This window comes from Gossypium hirsutum, chromosome D09, assembly GCF_007990345.1.
Source record: "Gossypium hirsutum isolate 1008001.06 chromosome D09, Gossypium_hirsutum_v2.1, whole genome shotgun sequence".
NCBI classification, from domain to species: Eukaryota; Viridiplantae; Streptophyta; class Magnoliopsida; order Malvales; family Malvaceae; genus Gossypium; species Gossypium hirsutum.
Genome location: NC_053445.1, coordinates 35,536,767 through 35,557,530, shown reverse-complemented (window position 1 = coordinate 35,557,530; position 20,764 = coordinate 35,536,767).

Below are 20,764 nucleotides of genomic sequence, written 5' to 3'. Positions count from 1 at the left end.
TACTTGACAAATAGATTATGACATTAATCGAGCTCCCGTTTGCACCGACCTGTCTAAGTTTGAGGATTTCCTGAAAATATTAGTAAAACAGAGAGTGAGTTTTGGAAACCCAGTGTATAACGAATAACTTAAAATAGTTAAATGCATATTAGACAAATTTATCAGAAGCAGATTTATAACGGAGCACATATAGACATATAATCTTACCCCTAACCGCAACATACCAACTCCAACCATCTCAACACCCCATATGGGTGTAAATCACCCATCCAACCCTACACACCACTTAGTGTTATTAAGACACTTTACAGAATAATTGCAGCTGAGCTGCCGAATCATTTAGCGAACTATCACCATTTTACAGAAACACTTTCTCAACATATTATAATACCCCATCCTAGATGCAAATACAGAATATAACATATATCAAACATGCTTACAGTATAAACACATAGCATAATAGATATAAGGTTTAACTAACATGTGACATTTTAGTTATACGAACAGATATCAAAATTCATGCAACCAGTTGGCCAGATTTCATATTTTACAGCATATTTAATCACATACCGACCATGTAGAAAGCCCACGGTTGAACAACATATACGACCCTAAGAAAAATTCCTGATTTTTGGGCCGACATGCTCACGTAGCCCATACAGCCTCGCACACGCCCATGTCGCCCATACGCTCGTGTGGTCAACACGACCCAAATAGCAGCATACGGTATGTCACACAGGGCCGCGTGGCGTCGACAGTGAGCTTTTTTGGCTTTCGTCGACTACTATTTTTTTTATGTTTTTGGTATAAACTTTAACCAATTTTGAAACGAATGCAACCATAAAGGCATCAGAACCTAAAATCAATATTCAAAACAACTTAATTAGTAAAAACTCCTAATTAAAACAATTGTTAAAACAACTAAAGTAATACTTGACAAAACCTTGACATTCCCTAACACCATTCCACAACTTACCCAATACGAATAGTCCCTTCCTACATGAATCAATTCACCGGAGGATCGTTAAACTCGAGATTCCTACCTAAAACTATAGATTGAAGAGCTTAGTAAAGAGAAAAGACATGCTGAGATTGAAGCCAGAAATTCAAGTAAGAGATTGACGGGAAAGTCATACTAGTCAACATCAAAGAAATCAAAGAAAATATCATGATCGTTCTACTACTTCTACGTGATACTCCAGTAGAGACAGAAGTACTCGACACTTCAGTCCTATATCTCAGGCTACATCCGTAGCGAGTGCGGGTAGTGTCAGAAACACTAAACCCAAGTGCAAACACTATAACAAACTACACTTTTGTGAGTGTCAAATGAAGAACGAAGCTTGTTTTAGATGTGGTTCTTTTGACCATTGTCTTAGAGATTACCCGGAGAAACCTGAAAAAGAAAATATTCAAACTTCGAAGGCTGAACAACACAGCTACGAGAGGTACAACACCTCGTAATCCTAGAAATACAAGTGGTAGCCGTGGTGTGATAAAAGATTCCACTGTAAGATCTGAAGCACGAGCACCAGCTAGGACTTATGCTATTCGTGCACATGAAGATGCTTCTATGCCGGATATTATTACTGGTACTTTTTCTCTTATTAGTACTGATGTAACTGCATTAATTGATCCTGGTTTGACTGATTCATATGTTTGAACGAATTTAATGTCTAGTAAAAATTTACCTGTTGAGTTCACTGAATTCATGCTTAAAGTATTGAACCCTCTAGGCCAGTATGTCTTGGTCAATAAAATTTGCAAGAATTGTCCGTTATTAATACGGGGTTATTATTTTCTGACTGATTTGATGTTATTACCGTTAGATTAATTTGATGTGATATTGGGTATGGATTGGTTAACTCTTCATGATGCCATAGTAAATTATAAACAAAAGCATATTGTATTGAAATGTCAGAATGGTGAAATACTCTGTATTGAATCGGATAAATTGGACGGGTTGTCTAATATAATATCAGCTATGACAGCACAGAAATATGTGAGAAAAGGTTATAATGCTTACATTGCTTATGTATTGAATACTAAAGTGTTTGAGTCGAAGATTAAATCAGTGCTAGTGGTTTGTGAGTATCCTGATGTGTTTTCAAAGGAGTTACCTGGATTACCACCGGCTAGAGAAGTTGGATTTGCTAGAGATCTTGTACCGGGGACAACAATGATATCGATAGCACCATATAAAATGGCTCCTATAGAGTTAAAGAAATTGAAAGAACAGTTGCAAGAGTTAACTGATAGGGGTTTGCTCGACCTAGTTTTTCACCTTGGGGTGCACCGGTTCTATTTGTTAAGAAAAAAGATAGATAATTGAGATTATGTATTGATTACTGACAACTCAACAAAGTTACAATCAAGAATAAATATCCATTGCCCTGTATAGATGATTTGTTTGATCAGTTGAAAGGTGCCACAGTATTTTCAAATATTAATCTTCGTTCTGGTTATTATTAGTTACGAGTGAAAGACTCAGATGTGCCGAAAACAACATTCAGAACCAGGTATGGACATTATGAATTCCTTGTGATATCGTTTGGCTTAACTAATGCACCTGTGGCATTTATGGATTTGATTAATAGAATTTTCAAACTATATTTGGATAGATTTGTTATGGTATTTGTTGATGATATTCTGGTATATTCCTGAGATGAGACTGAACATGCTGAGCATCTGATAATTGTTTTGCAAACTCTGCGTGATAGATAATTGTTTGCTAATTTTAGCAAATATGAATTTTGGCTTCGAAAAGTTACTTTTCTAGGACATATAGTTTTGGATAAAGGTATTACAGTTGATCCGAATAAAATTTTAGCAATTGTTAACTAGAAACCACCGAAAAATGTATCTGAGGTCAAAAGTTTTCTGGGATTAGCTGGTTATTATCGAAGATTTGTAAAAGGGTTTTCGATGATAGCTACACCAGTGACACGGTTATTACAAAAAGATGTGAAGTTTGAATGGTCTGATAAATGTTAGCAAAGTTTTGACCAGTTGAAAACCCTGTTGACCAAAACACCAGTTCTGGTTCAACCTGAATCGGGTAAAGAATTTGTGATTTCCAGTAAGGCGTCATTAAATGGTTTAGGCTGTGTTTTGATACAAGAAGGTAAAGTAATAACTTATGCTTTCAGACAGTTAAAGCCACATGAAAAGAATTATCTGACATATGACTTAGAATTGGCAGCTATTGTTTTTGCGCTCAAAATCTGGCGACACTATTTGTTCAGTGAAAAGTGTCATATATTTACTGATCATAAGAGTTGAAAGTATCTGATGTCGCAGAAAAATTTGAATTTGAGACAACGTAGATGGATCGAACTATTGAAAGATTATGACTTAGTTATTGATTATCACCCGGGAAAGGCAAATGTAGTTACGAATGCTCTAAGTAGAAAGTCTCTATTTGCCTTGGGAGCAATGAATACTCGATTGTCATTGTTTGATGATGGCTCAATTTTAGCTGAGTTAAAGGCTAAACCGATGTTTCTACAACAGATCTGCGAAGCTCAGAAATGTGATAATGAGTTACAAGCTAAACGGGTACAGTGTGAGTCAACTTCTAATTCATAATTTCAAGTAGGATCTGATGATTGTTTGTTATTCAGAGGCAGAGTTTGTGTAGAAATATCTAGAGCTTATATAGAAAATTTTGCATAAATCTCATAATGGTAGTATGTCTGTGTTAGAGTATGCCCAAAGACCAATCATGAGATGGTTGTAATAACATACTTGATTTATCATGTTTATTAATATAATGCGTTACCATTATTATTTTAGTTTCTTTTCTGTGTGTATAAATAAATTGTTTTATAATAATGTCCTAAGAATAATATGATTATTCTTAAAAGTTCCTTAGTCAAGTATTATTGTTGGATAGGACAACGATAATGCATTAAGACTAACATGTAGTTGGTTGATGATAAAGAGTTGTCATTGATATGGAATGTCAGAATCGATGCATGAATATATGTGTTAGAGAACAACATATTGAACTTTCTTGGATTATTATATAATTGTCACAACATTACTTATAGTGATTAATATGTATATGATCCTCAGACTTGAGATCATCATAATCCCAACATCGTGAGTTGTATATTTTGATACAGTCAAACGTACACCGTAACTGGTTCTTCTATAAAGGTTGATGTTGGATATACCATGATCTATGTAGAGGGATATGGTTGATCGAGATAGGATAAGCCCCTCCTACATAATGGGAGTAATATCTTAGGCCACTTGATTGAGTGAGACTAGAACTGCATGGCCATGCTCAAATAAGTTGATATGAGATGTCATACTTATTTGTATATCGTAGTCTGCTTATGATATGAAGGAACATGGAATGGACTATGCAAGTGTGACTATTCCATGAATTGTGTCCAATCCAGAGATAAAGGACTTAAGGATTATTGCATAAAAGGTTAATCATAAAAGGTTATATCGAATCATGATTTCTTGTGACTTAGGTAGCAATGATGCATTGCTAGATGCCACTCATTGTTTGTAACATTGGAATCGTTCTAGTATTACTGCTAACGTTACAGGAACCTACAGGGTCACACCCTATAGTTGAAATGAACGGAATAAAACATAGTTGGTATTGTGTTTGGTTGTCGCTTGAATTAAATTAATTATAGAGTTAATTATAGAATTAATTTAATTGGGTAATCAAATATCGAACACATTATGGACAAGGTTGTTGTACGCATTATGAGAACATGAATTTGGTTAGTATATAAATTCAAATAAATATATGGTTTATCGAAATTATATTATAATTAATGTAATTATAATTTTCGGTTTAAAATATTATTATATTTATTTTAATTTCTAGAAACCCTAAAAAAGATATATAAGAATCCTATTTTTTCTTTGCTTGGGTCTAGCAGCCGTCAAAGAAAATTCTTTTCAAAACTGTTTTAGGGATTCCTTCCATTCATAATCAACTAGGTGGATTACGTAGAGGCCGGGGTCACGATAGATTGCAGCTTGGTTCGATAGCAGATCAGACTACTCGTTGTTGAGGCGTTGTTGTCTACTCAGAATAAACATTCGGTAATTTCGTAACCTTTATCACCCCGATTCGTTCCTCACACATGGATCCGTGGTTAGGGTCGCTGAATTTTTATTTTTCCGCTGCGCCGTAGGGGTGCCGACGATCCAACAGTCTGTTCATCCGGGAAGTAATAAGATGTACAATGATTTGAAATGGGTGTACTAGCGGCCAGGAATGAAACGTGATATTTCTAATTTTGTATATAGATGTTTAATATGTCAGTAAGTAAAAGCTAAACATCAAGTACCTTCAGGACTGTTATAGGAAATGATGATACTGGAATGGAAATGGGGTAAAGTTGTTATAGATTTTGTATCAGAGTTACCCTTATCTTCGAAAAAGAAAGATGTCATTTGGGTTATCATCGATCGTTTGACAAAGTCTGTACATTTTTTCAGTACGTACGAATTTCTCACTTGATAGATTGGCTGAGTTATATGTTTCAGAGATTGTCAAACTACATGGAGTGCCAATCTCCATTATTTTAGATAGAGATTCGCGATTCACATCACGATTCTAGAAAAAGTAACAAGAAGCTCTAGGTACACAATTAAATTTTAGTACCGTATTTCACCCTTAGACTAATGGTTAGTCTGAGCGTGTGATTCAGATTCTTGAATATATGCTTCGGTGTTGTATTTTAGAGTTCGAAGGCAATTGGGAGAAATATTTACCATTAGTCGAATTTGCATATAATAATAGTTATCAATCAGGCATAAGGATTGCACCGTGTGAGGCTCTGTATGGTCACAAATGTCAAACTCCATTGTATTGGACTGAGCTTAATGAGAAAAAGATACATGGAGTTGATTTGATTCGTGAGACTGAAGAAAAAGCGAAAATGATCCGAGATAGCTTGAAAGCAGCTTCAGATCGTCAGAAATCTTATGTGGATCTTAAACATAAAGAAATAGAGTTTCAAGTTGGTGATAAAGAATTTTTGAAATTTTTGCCCTGGAAAAAAGTTCTTCAGTTCGGTCATAAAAGAAAGCTAAGCCCTCGATTTATCGAGTCGTATAAGATTACTGAAAGAATTGGACCTATTGCATATTATCAAATGATTGAACAATCGGGACCAATTTTAGTTTTACCTTCAGAACTAGAAAATATTCACAATGTCTTTCATGTGTCTATGATACAACGGTATCGATTAGATCTTTCACATGTTATTTTTCTAACAGATGTTGAAATTCAGCCTGATATGACGTACAGTGAAGAACCAACCAAGATCTTGCCACGAGAAGTGAAAGAATTGAGAAATAAAAAGATAGCTTTAGTAAAAGTTCTCTGGAAACGACACGGAATAGAAGAAGCTACATGGGAACCTGAGGAAACTATAAGAAAGCAATATTCAAACCTCTTTATTGGTAAGATTTTCGAGGATGGAAATTCCTTTAATGGGAGAGTTGTAACAGCTCGTTTTCAGTGAAACTGAAACAATGGTTTCGGGACCACAAATTCAAGGCTGGAAGAAAATTTATTTTAATATTATTTTATGTTCTACAGTATGATAGAAATATCGTATGAAAATTTTGTTAAGAAATTTTACTACTTACATGTTTAATGTGATAAAAAGGATCAAATTGCATAAAGGGAAAAAGTTGAATTCCAGTAGCTAAAAGTATCAAATAGCTATGGATTTTAAAATTTGAGGTCCTTATATGGCAAATAGATCATTTAGAGTAGTTAGTAGATAAGGATGATTATTCATCATTGGAAATTGAAGAAAATATTAAGGTTAATTTTGGAAAGATGATCAAATAATGATGAAAAATGAAATAAATAATTAAATTAATATCTTTTTCATCATCTTTCCTAAAACAAAAAATGAAAACCCTAGCCATGGAAGTTGAGTTCTAGCAAACTTATTTGGCTTAATTAGGTATGTATTCTTGTCCCATTTTTAATGATTTTTATGTTTATTAGATCGTAATAGCTCAATCTAACTATCTTGGAGATTTATTTGCAAAACTATTAAAGTATTAGGGTTTTGTCATGGATGAGTATGAAATTCATGGACTGCTATTGATATTAATGAAAATCGGCTAGGCTTGAAATAAGGATTAAATATTATGAATTTCATTTTCCGAGCTTAGGGATAAAATCGTAATTAATTAAAAGTATAGGGGCAAAATAGAAATTTTTCCAAAAGATGTGTGTTGGATTGAATTGAATATAAATTATATTAAACCGAGTTAAATTCATTCATATAGATCTGGATATTCATTCATATAGATCCGGATAGACCTAATACGGAGTTAGATCGAGGAAAAAAAGAAAGTATCGAATTAGTAACCTTTGTAACTACGAACACTTGTTGAGGTAAGTTTGTGTAACTAAATTGTATATTTGTATGTTTTGAATTGAATATTGTTATGTGTGTGAAATGTGTATTTGTCATGTAAAATACTGATCACATATCCTGTGATAGCCCGAAATAGGGCCTAATCGGAATAGTGGTTTCGTAACCACAAATCCGAAGTGAAATAGTTTAATTTTATAAATTTTTATTAGTTACTGATTGATTGAAATATTGTGTGAAAATATGGATAGGAAATTTTAATGCTTTAGTGCTTAATTGAATTTTTAGGACTAAATTGAGAAAAATGCAAAGTGTGTCTAATTAGTGATTAAATGACTTAATTGAATTATTGCATGAAATTGGAAGTGTTTATGTGGCAATTAGACCATAAATTAGTGTTATGGACACAAAAGGGTATTTCTAGAAAAATATCTAAGTAATGGGTCAAGGGCATTTTTGTCCAAATTGGGTAAAAGATAAAATAAAGAGAAAATAAGTGTCCATCTTCTTCAAAAAAATCAGAAGCTTGCTGCCGAAAGTTTCAGGTTACCATAGTTAAGGGTTTTGATTTTCCTAAGCTCAATTGTAAGTGATTTCTTGCCCCGTTTTTAATTATTTTCATATTTTTATGCTTATTGAAGCTTGAATTTCATGTTTCTACTATTTAATTTAAATGAAATTAAAGTTTAAAAATTGACCCATTCATGATATAATTGTAAATTGATTAGTGATGTTAGATAATGAATGTTTGAAGTGTTAATTACAAGTTTTACTAGATGAATTTCAATGAAAAATGTTGAAAAAGGGCTAAATTGTGAAAGATGGTAAAGTGTGCATAAAGTTGTGATTTTGTGAAATTGAGGCCCGTTATGAGCATGAAATATGATTTAGTGAAGTTTGAAATTTAAGAATTTAGAGAATTTTATTTTTACGAGCTTAGGGACAAAAGTGGAATTTTTGAAAAGTTATGGGGAAAATTGTAAATGTGTCAAAATGTTGTGTATGAATTGTATTTGAATGGAATATTGATAAAATGTATTAAATTGTGTTAATATAGATCAAGAAAGAAGAAATAGTGCAAGTGATCGGGGAAAAGAGAAAGTTATCGACTAAATTACAAAAATAGTCGTTTTGCATCCGAGGTAAGTTATATGTAAATAATAGTTATATTTGTATAAATTGTGAATTATATTTGATATGTGAATTAATATTGAATGTGGAAGGAAAGTTGTTCATGAATTATTCAAGTGATAAAGTGTTGAAAATAAAGTGTTAAGTGTAAATTCCCGGTTGAACTTAGGAATAGAATTGGATACAAGTGACATGTCACTAGAGACCAGTGTTACAGTGTTACAGTGTTACAGTGAGTCCCGGGTGCTGGGTGATCTAGCATGTGTTGCAGACACCTGACAGCTTGTGTGAGCAGGCCCGTGGACATTTCCAGTGTTATTGATCAGTGGTAGCTTCGGCTACATTTCAGTGGTAGCTATGGCTACATATCAGTGGTAGCTTCGGCTACATATCAATGTGGCACTTATGTGCTAAATCTCTACGTATCCGTGTATATTCCAAGTGTTCAACGGGATTAATAATGAATTAAAGTGAATATGAAATGTTAAGTGTGAAAATGTATATGCAAGTGAATTGGTAAGATTGTGTATGTGTAAGTGATTGAAATTGCTAAGAAATGTTTTGATTAGTTATATGTTAAAAGTGTTAATTATTAATTGAGTAATTATTGTTTACATGTAACTTACTAAGCTATTTATAGCTTACACATCTCTTTCTTTCTTTTGTTTTATAGTGATTTGAACTTGATCGAATAGTGGACCGTCGGAGCTCGTATCACACTATCATAACCATCTCGGTATTATGTGCTTTTCAAAATGTTTAAACTATGGCATGTATAGAGTCTTAATCATTTTGAGCATGTCCAAATGATATGGCTAATGTTAGCTATTGAAGTAGTTATTAAAGAATATGTTTTGGAGTTATGTATGTTTAAATGGTAACTAATTCAAAGAAGCAGTTTCTTTGACAGCAGCAGTGACGTGAATGTGAAAAATCACCATAAATAGTAGAAATGGAATTAGAGGGTGAATGATATATAGAATTAAAGCTTATCAAGTATATTTTTACATGAAAGAAACGGTGTAGGCAAAGGAATTTTATATTTTGAGATATTTAAATTTTAGTGAGACAGGGTCAGAATGGTTTTTGAAGTCCCCTGTTCTAACTTTAGAAAATCATTATAAATTGTACAGAAATAATTATAGGTCATAATTTATATGTTTAGATTCCTTAGTGAGTCTATTTTCAAAATAAATTAATGGTAACCTTATATGAATTCTATACAATTATATATTTGATTTTTAGCGCCAAGAGGTCAGATCTGTCGAGCTGTGAAACAGGGGATAGTTTAATGAATAAACTGTACTAATGTGATAAGTCAAAAATTCTGAAAATTTTATGGTAAGTAGTAATATGAGTCTAGTTTCACAGAAAATTTATAGATTTAAATTTTGAGTTTCGTAACTCAAGTTATAATTAAATTAGTGACAGTTGCGCAGGTGGACAGTGTTGTTATGAACAGTGGATTTAATTTTAAAAGCAAATTTTTATGCTCCGAATCGGTAAGTTAAATTGGATGACATCTCGTACTCGATTCCGGAGACGGTCTCGGGTAAGGGGTGTTACATTTAGTGGTATCAGAGCTACGGTTTAGTCGATTCTCGGACTAACGTAGCGAGTGTAATAGACTATCTATACATGCCATAATTGAATAATGATAGTGTGACGACTCCTGACATCTTAAAATGTTTTTTTTATAGTAATGGATTCTAACCGAGATACAGCTGATGATGCTCAAAGTAATGTGCCTGTTGAAAGTCGATTCGAGACTCAGGGTCAAGGAGATGAGGCTCGAGAAGCTTTTCTCCAAATGATGAACAATTGGTACACTGAGTTTGTTAGAACTAATCCTAATGCTCAACCTCCTCCGCCCCCTCCTATTCCTCAAGCTGTTCCCATAGCTCCTCAACAAACTGAAGTGTTAAAATTGTCAAAGCCTCCAGTGGACAAAATTCGAAAGTATGGAGCCGAAGAGTTCCGAGCTAATGTAAATGATGATCCTGAAAGAGCAGAGTTCTGGCTTGATAATACTATCAGAGTGTTGGATGAATTATCTTGTACTCCAGAAGAAAGTCTCAAATGTGCTATCTCATTGCTGAGGGATTCGGCTTATAATTGGTGGAAAACTTTAGTGTCAGTGGTGCCTAAAGAGAAAGTTACATGGGACTTCTTTCAAGAAGAATTCCGGAAGAAGTATGTGAGTCAGCGTTTCATTGATCAAAAGAGAAAAGAGTTTCTTGAATTGAAACAAGGGCGCATGACGGTAGCCGAATATGAGCGAGAATTTGTCAAATTAAGCAAGTATGCCCAAGAGTGTGTATCTAATGAAGCTACATTGTGTAAAAGGTTTGAAGATGGATTAAACGAGGATATCCGATTGCTAGTGGGAATTCTTGAAATTAAAGAGTTAGTGGTACTAGTTGAAAGAGCTATCAAGGTTGAAGAATTGAGCAAAGAGAAAAGAAAGGTGGAAAGTGAAGCAAGAGATGAAAGAAAAAGATCAATGGGCAAGCCATTTCAGTCTCAAGCGAAGAAGTTTAAAGAAATGAATACTCGATCGAATGTTTCTAGTGTGAATTTTCAAAGAGATCGAGGAAGACAATATTCAGGTTCTAAAGCTCAGGCAACTTCTATGGCAAGTACAGGTAGTGTTAAACCTACTAGACCGGAATGTCAACATTGTGGAAAACGACATTTTGGGGAATGTTATTTAATCAGCCGAGCTTGTTTTAAATGTGGATCTCAAGATCATTTTGTGAAAGATTGTCCGGAAAGAGAAGAGATAGAAAAGTTTCAGAATGTGAGATCGAGCAGTGTGACTACTAGAGGAAGACCACAGAGAAATGTGGGGATTGGAACTAGTGGTAGAGGCGTAACAAAAGACACGACTGTAAGATCTGAAGTGGGAGCTCCAGCAAGAGCTTATGCCATCTGAGCTAGAGAGGAAGCATCTTCTCCTGATGTGATCACTGGTATATTTTCTCTTTACGACACTAATGTTCTTGCACTGATTGATCCTGGTTCTACTCACTCGTATGTATGCATGAATTTAGTGTCTGATAAGAATTTGTGTGTTGAATTGACTGAGTATGTGGTTAAAGTGTCGAATCCTTTAGGCAAGCATGTGATAGTTGATAAAATATGCAAAAATTGTCCTTTGATTATACAAGGTCAGTGTTTCCCTGCCAACTTAATGTTGTTGCCATTTGATGAATTTGATGTTATTTTGGGAATGGATTGGTTGACATTACATAAGGCCAAGATAGATTGCAGTCAGAAAATTCTTGAGTTGAAGTGTGGTAGTGGTACAGTTCTTCGGGTTGAAACAGATAAGTCAAATGTGATGCCAATTGTGATTTCTGCCATGTTTGCTCAGAAATGTTTGAAAAATGGTTGTGAAGCATATATTGCTTATGTGTTGAACACAAAAGTGTCTGAAATAAAGATCGAATCAGTGTCAGTGGTATGTGAATATGTAGATGTGTTCCCAGAAGAGTTGCCAGGTTTGCCTCCGATTAGAGAAGTAGAGTTTGGTATTGAAGTAATGCCAGGTACCGCTCCAATATCGATTGCTCCCTACAGAATGGCACCAACTGAATTAAAAGAATTAAAAGTGCAATTACAAGAGCTGACAGATAAAGGATTTGTTAGACCAAGTTACTCTCCGTGGGGTGCTCCCGTGCTATTTGTGAAGAAAAAGGATGGGACATTGAGATTGTGTATTGATTATCGTCAACTTAACAAAGTGACAGTGAAGAATAAGTATCCATTACCCCGAATAGATGACTTGTTTGATCAGTTAAAGGATGCCACAGTGTTTTCCAAAATTGATTTGAGATCCGGATATTATCAATTGAGGGTTAAAGAGTCAGATGTGCCAAAGACTGCTTTCAGAACCCGATATGGCCACTATGAATTTCTTGTAATGCCTTTTGGTCTGACTAATGCTCCAGCTATTTTTATGGATTTGATGAATCGAATTTTCCAGCCCTATTTGGATAAATTTGTTGTGGTATTTATAGATGATATTCTTATTTATTCCCGAAGTGAAGCCGAGCATGCTGAACATTTAAGAATTGTACTACAAACGCTGCGAGAAAAGAAATTGTTTGCTAAATTTAGCAAAAGTGAATTTTGGCTTAGTGAAGTTGGATTTTTGGGGCATATTGTCTCGGGAGATGGCATTCGAGTGGATCCGAATAAGATATCGGCAATAGTTGAGTGGAAGCCTCCAAGAAATGTATCTGAAGTTAGGAGTTTTCTGGGCTTAGCCGGATATTATCGTCGATTTGTAGAAGGTTTTTCGATGATAGCTTCACCGATGACAAAATTGTTGCAAAAAGATGTTAAGTTCGAATGGACCGAGGAGTGTCAACAAAGTTTTGAGAAATTAAAGAAGTGTTTAACTGAGGCACCAGTGTTAGTGCAACCTGAGTCAGGAAAGGAATTTGTTGTTTATAGTGACGCGTCACTAAATGGGCTTGGATGTGTATTGATGCAAGAAGGAAAGGTGATAGCGTATGCTTCTCGACAATTGAAACCGCATGAACGAAATTATCCTACCCATGATTTAGAGTTGGCTGCTATTGTCTTTGCTTTGAAGATTTGGCGTCATTATTTATATGGTGAGAAATGTCGTGTTTTTACAGATCATAAAAGTTTGAAATATGTTATGACACAAAAAGATCTGAATTTGCGGCAAAGAAGATGGTTGGAATTGTTGAAAGATTATGAACTTGTGATAGATTATCATCCGGGAAAAGCTAATATAGTTGCTGATGCTTTGAGCAGAAAGTCTCTCTTTGCTTTGAGAGCTTTGAATACGAGATTAACATTGACTGAAGATGGATCATTGTTTGCAGAGTTAAAAGCTAGACCATTGTTTCTTCAAGAAATTTGTGAGGCTCAGAAAGTGGATAATGAATTGCAAAGAAGAAAGACTCAGTGTGTAGTGGACAATAATTCTGATTTTCGGATTGATTCAGATGGATGTTTAATGTTTCGTGATAGAATATGTGTTCCGAAAAATGCTGATTTAATTCAGAAAATTTTGCAAGAAGCACATGATAGTCATTTGGCAGTTCACCCCGGTAGTGTAAAAATGTACAATGATTTGAAGAAATTTTATTGGTGGTCGGGTATGAAACGGGATATCTCCGAGTATGTGACAAAGTGTTTAGTGTGCCAGCAAGTAAAAGCTGAACACCAAGTACCTTCAGGATTACTTCAACCTATTATGGTGCCCGAGTGGAAATGGGATAGAATTACTATGGATTTTGTTTCTGGATTGCCATTGTCACCGAAAAAGAAAGACTCAATTTGGGTTATAGTTGATCGATTGACTAAGTCGGCTCATTTCATTCCTGTGCGAATGAGTTTTTCACTTGACAAGTTAGCTGAATTGTATATTGCTGAGATAGTCCGATTACATGGTGTACCTATGTCTATTATATCTGATAGAGATCCACGATTTACTTCAAGGTTTTGGAAGAAATTACAAGAGGCATTGGGTACTAAATTGAATTTTAGTACAGCATTCCATCCCCAAACCGATGGACAGTCTGAAAGAGTAATTCAAATACTCGAAGACATGTTGAGATGTTGTGTATTGGAATTTGAAGGTAATTGGGAAAGATATTTACCTTTGGTGGAATTTGCTTATAATAATAGTTATCAGTCAAGCATAAAAATGGCACCTTATGAAGCGTTGTATGGACGAAAGTGTCGGACTCCATTATATTGGACTGAACTTAATGAAAATCAGTTACATGGAGTCGATTTGGTAAAAGAAACCGAAGAAAAAGTGAAGATAATCCGTGATTGTTTGAAAGCTGCATCGGATCGACAGAAGTCGTATGCGGACTTGAAAAGAAAAGAGATTGAGTTTCAAGTGGGAGATAAAGTATTTTTGAAAGTGTCTCCATGGAAGAAAATTTTGAGATTTGGCCGTAAAGGCAAATTAAGTCCAAGATTTATTGGTCCGTATGAAGTGATAGAAAGAATTGGTCCAGTGGCTTATCGATTGTCTTTACCACCGGAATTGGAAAGAATTCATAATGTGTTTCATGTTTCTATGTTGAGGCGATATCGATCGGACCCATCACAAGTGATTTCACCGACTGAAGTGGAAATTCGATCGGATATGACATACGAAGAAGAACCGATTCGAATCTTGGCACGAGAAGTGAAACAGTTGAGAAACAAAGAAATTGCTTTAGTGAAAGTGTTATGGCAACGACATGGGGTGGAAGAGGCAACATGGGAAACCGAGGAGGCTATGAGGAAACAGTATCCCAACTTATTCACTAGTAAGATTTTCGGGGACGAAAATCCCTAAGGGGGGAGAATTGTGATAGCCCGAAATAGGGCCTAATCGGAATAGTGGTTTTGTAACCACAAATCCGAAGTGAAATAGTTTAATTTTATAAATTTTTATTAGTTACTGATTGATTGAAATATTGTGTGAAAATATGGATAGGAAATTTTAATGCTTTAGTGCTTAATTAAATTTTTAGGACTAAATTGAGAAAAATGCAAAGTGTGTCTAATTAGTGATTAAATGACTTAATTGAATTATTGCATGAAATTGGAAGTGTTTATGTGGCAATTAGTCCATAAATTAGTGTTATGGACACAAAAGGGTATTTCTAGAAAAATATCTAAGTAATGGGTCAAGGGCATTTTTGTCCAAATTGGGTAAAAGACAAAATAAAGAGAAAATAAGTGCCCATCTTCTTCAAAAAAATCAGAAGCTTGCTGCCGAAAGTTTCAGGTTACCATAGTTAAGGATTTTGATTTTCCTAAGCTCAATTGTAAGTGATTTCTTGCCCCGTTTTTAATTATTTTCATATTTTTATGCTTATTGAAGCTTGAATTTCATGTTTCTACTATTTAATTTAAATGAAATTAAAGTTTAAAAATTGACCCATTCATGATATAATTGTAAATTGATTAGTGATGTTAGATAATGAATGTTTGAAGTGTTAATTACAAGTTTTACTAGATGAATTTCAATGAAAAATGTTGAAAAAGGGCTAAATTGTGAAAGATGGTAAAGTGTGCATAAAGTTGTGATTTTGTGAAATTGAGGCCCGTTATGAGCATGAAATATGATTTAGTGAAGTTTGAAATTTAAGAATTTAGAGAATTTTATTTTTACGAGCTTAGGGACAAAAGTGGAATTTTTGAAAAGTTATGGGGAAAAATGTAAATGTGTCAAAATGTTGTGTATGAATTGTATTTGAATGGAATATTGATAAAATGTATTAAATTGTGTTAATATAGATCAAGAAAGAAGAAATAGTGCAAGTGATCGGGGAAAGAGAAAGTTATCGACTAAATTACAAAAATAGTCGTTTTGCATCCGAGGTAAGTTATATGTAAATAATAGTTATATTTGTATAAATTGTGAATTATATTTGATATGTGAATTAATATTGAATGTGGAAGGAAAGTTGTTCATGAATTATTCAAGTGATAAAGTGTTGAAAATAAAGTGTTAAGTGTAAATTCCCGGTTGAACTTAGGAATAGAATTGGATACAAGTGACATGTCACTAGAGACCAGTGTTACAGTGTTACAGTGTTACAGTGAGTCCCGGGTGCTGGGTGATCTAGCATGTGTTGCAGACACCTGACAGCTTGTGTGAGCAGGCCCGTGGACATTTCCAGTGTTATTGATCAGTGGTAGCTTCGGCTACATTTCAGTGGTAGCTATGGCTACATATCAGTGGTAGCTTCGGCTACATATCAATGTGGCACTTATGTGCTAAATCTCTACGTATCCGTGTATATTCCAAGTGTTCAACGGGATTAATAATGAATTAAAGTGAATATGAAATGTTAAGTGTGAAAATGTATATGCAAGTGAATTGGTAAGATTGTGTATGTGTAAGTGATTGAAATTGCTAAGAAATGTTTTGATTAGTTATATGTTAAAAGTGTTAATTATTAATTGAGTAATTATTGTTTACATGTAACTTACTAAGCTATTTATAGCTTACACATCTCTTTCTTTCTTTTGTTTTATAGTGATTTGAACTTGATCGAATAGTGGACCGTCGGAGCTCGTATCACACTATCATAACCATCTCGGTATTATGTGCTTTTCAAAATGTTTAAACTATGGCATGTATAGAGTCTTAATCATTTTGAGCATGTCCAAATGATATGGCTAATGTTAGCTATTGAAGTAGTTATTAAAGAATATGTTTTGGAGTTATGTATGTTTAAATGGTAACTAATTCAAAGAAGCAGTTTCTTTGACAGCAGCAGTGACGTGAATGTGAAAAATCACCATAAATAGTAGAAATGGAATTAGAGGGTGAATGATATATAGAATTAAAGCTTATCAAGTATATTTTTACATGAAAGAAACGGTGTAGGCAAAGGAATTTTATATTTTGAGATATTTAAATTTTAGTGAGACAGGGTCAGAATGGTTTTTGAAGTCCCCTGTTCTAACTTTAGAAAATCATTATAAATTGTACAGAAATAATTATAGGTCATAATTTATATGTTTAGATTCCTTAGTGAGTCTATTTTCAAAATAAATTAATGGTAACCTTATATGAATTCTGTACAATTATATATTTGATTTTTAGCGCCAAGAGGTCAGATCTGTCGAGCTGTGAAACAGGGGATAGTTTAATGAATAAACTGTACTAATGTGATAAGTCAAAAATTCTGAAAATTTTATGGTAAGTAGGAATATGAGTCTAGTTTCACAAAAAATTTACAGATTTAAATTTTGAGTTTCGTAACTCAAGTTATAATTAAATTAGTGACAGTTGCGCAGGTGGACAGTGTTGTTATGAACAGTGAATTTAATTTTAAAAGCAAATTTTTATGCTCCGAATCGGTAAGTTAAATTGGATGACATCTCGTACTCGATTCCGGAGATGGTCTCGGGTAAGGGGTGTTACATATCCGATGAGTACTGAGTCTCGTTTGAACCTTAGAAGTTCGAAAGATACAAATGACATGTCATTAAGGGTTTCTCGATTGGTTGTTGTCCTACATGTGTTGCGAATACACCACAGCTCTCACGAGCTTCCCGTTGTTTATCTCTTATGAGCATCCTGATATTTGGCTCTCACGAGCTTCCAGATATTTGGCTCTCTTGATCTTCCCGATAAATGGCTCACAAGAGCTTCCCGTTTACATACTCGTATGAGTACATATGTATATAAATTGACGGATTACAGTTTTGTACACTTAGTGTGTACAACCCGTGTATCCAACGATATTTTAAATGGTTCAACAAGCAATGTTCTGTTATGAGACAAAATGAGTTCAGTATGAACTATTATCGGTGTATACATGAAATACATGGAAATGTAAATACATGATACAATGAAGCATGAAATCGATGATACATGAATGTGGAACTTGATTAGTGATTGTGTTCATCCATGATTGTTGAATATTACATAATTTTCACATGACTAATATGTTGAGGATATGTGTTTAGGCTTTTGGCCAAAATGATTTGGATATATTTTGTATGCTTACCTTAAATGCAATTGAATGATAAGTTAATTTCCGTGTTATACGAACTTACTAAGCATTAAATACTTACTCTGTGTTATTTTCTATGTTTTATAGTAATTCAGAATCTCATTTTGGTTGGAAGCTGGTTGGAGCAACTTCACACTATCCATCGGCCTTTTCAATATATTTAGTAAATTAATTATGGTTATAATGGCATGTATAGGTTAATTTGGCCATTGATGGCATATAAATGTTTTGTTGGAACTAGTCATTTGAATGGCTTGTGATAGACATATTTTGATGTGTATATAAGTAGTTTTATCATGTTTGAAGTGTGAGTTTCATCATGCATATATATACATTTTGTTATCTAGATAAATATGAATATTTGGTTGACATGTCTTTAAATTGTCATTTGAGGTGCCTAAGGACATGATCTTGGCTTGTTTTGATTGCTTTGTTGTGGCTTGTTGATGTCCAAAAATGTTGATTTAGGTTGATGACAAATTGGGTAAGAAATATGGCTAGGAAAATAGCCTATTTTTGTCCACACAGGCAGAGACACGGGTGCGTGTCTCAACCGTGTGTGATACACGGCCAGATGACACGGTCGTGTGTCCCCTGTATCTTTTAATTTGCAAAACAGAATGCTCTCACGACCTAGCACACGGGCGTTTGGCTTGGCCGTGTGACCCAAGTCAAAAAGCTCACAAATTTGGGCACGGGTTGGGACACAGCCATGTGCCCCTATTTCGAGCACCCATACGGCCTGAGACACGGGTGTGTCTCTTGACCGTGTAAGCCACACAGCCTAGCCACACGGGTATGTGTCCTCTGTACATTTGAAAAAATTTTAATGTTTTCCAAAAAATTCTTTGAGTACCCAATTTAGTCCCGACTTGTTTCTAATGCGTATTTTGGGCCTCGAGGGATCACATAAGGGACATTATACTTAATTTCGATTGGTTTATGATATGAACGCTATATGATATGAAATATCTATTTATTTGTTCTATAAATTTTGGTAATATTCTGTAACCCTGTTCTGGTGATGGATACGGGTTAGGGGTGTTACAATGTACCTTATTTTTAGATCTAAGTAAGACTTATATATGATAGAAGCTTCCTTAAGACAATCTTGAATCAGCCTAACCTTATCCTCAGTCTTGGAAATCAAATCATGACCCAAAACTTGTCGTTCACCCAACTCAGTCTAACACAATGGAATACGACACTTACAATCATACAGATCCTTGTAAGGTGTCATCTGAATACTAGACTGGAAATTTTTATTGTAGGCGAACTCAGCTAACGATAGAAACTCCTCCTAACTACCTCAGAAATCAATCACACAACTCTAAAGTATGTCCTCTAATATCTGAATCACCCTATCAGATTGACTATCTATCTGAGGATGGAACACAATACTAAAGTCTACCTTCGAACCTAGAGCCTCATGAAGCTTCCTCAAAAACTAATAAGTGAAGCGAGGATCCCTATCATAAATAATCGAGACTGGAACCCCATGCAGTCTCACAATCTTAGAAACATATAACTCGGCCAGCTTCTGAAGAGAGTAATCTGTCCTAACAGGAATAAAATGGGCAAACTTAATCAATCAATCCACGATGTCCCACACAGAATCCTTCTTAGTAGGTGTTAAGGGCAACCCACTAACAAAGTCCATAGTTACCTGCTCTCATTTCTATACGGGAATCTTAACGAGTTGAAACAAACCTGGAGGCAACTGGTGCTTAGCCTTAACCTGTTAACATGTCATACAATGAGAGAAGAAATTCGTCACCTCCTGCTTCAAACTAGGCCACCAGCACAACTCATGAAGTTCCCGATACATCTTATTTGTAACAGCCCGATTTAGGGCCTAGTTGGAACAGTGGTTTCGAGACCACAAATTCGACGAAGAAAAATTTTATTATCATTATATTTTTATGGTCTACAATTTCACGAAAATATTTTGTGAAAATTTCATTCGAAAATTTTGACATTTGGGCACTCAATTTAGTCAAAAGGACTAAATTGTAAAAAGTGCAAAAGTTGAGTTCTATATGTTAGAGGTGTCCAATTGTTATGAAATTTTAAATTGGAGGTCCTTATATGATAATTAGACCATTGGTTAAGTTGGTAGACAAAAATGGACATGGTTAGGCATGTTTCTAAAGATTTTTATTAAGGGCATTTTGGTCATTTAGTTATTAAAATGAATTAAAAACAAAATTAAAAGCCCATTTTTGCCCATCTTTAAGCAAAGGCAGAATTTTACAAAGGGGGAAGTCATAGTTAGGGTTTTCAAGCTTCCAAGCCTCATAATCAAGAAGAACGTGGAATCAATCTTAACCGGGGAAAGGAAAAGATTTCAGATTAAATTGCAAAATCACTACATTTTGCACCGAGGTAAGTTGTATGTAAATAATACATTGTTTATAATTATTTTTGATATTTTGTTATAATATATGTGAAATGATTGAATATGAAATAGTTATTTAACAATTAGAAATTTAGTATTGATAGTTGAATTGAACAAAATTAGCTTGAATTGTGGATATATGATTGTCGAGTAAAAATTGAAGTAGTTCGAATCGAATTATTAAATTTGTTATGGTATTGGACTGAAATATTGGAAATTGTGATTTTATTTCGGATAAATTGTAAAATATTAAAAAGTGAGAATCCCTGTTGGACCGTCAAAATAGGAAAGGCTTGAATAAAGTACCTATGAACACGTGTGTAGTACTAAGTAAAGGC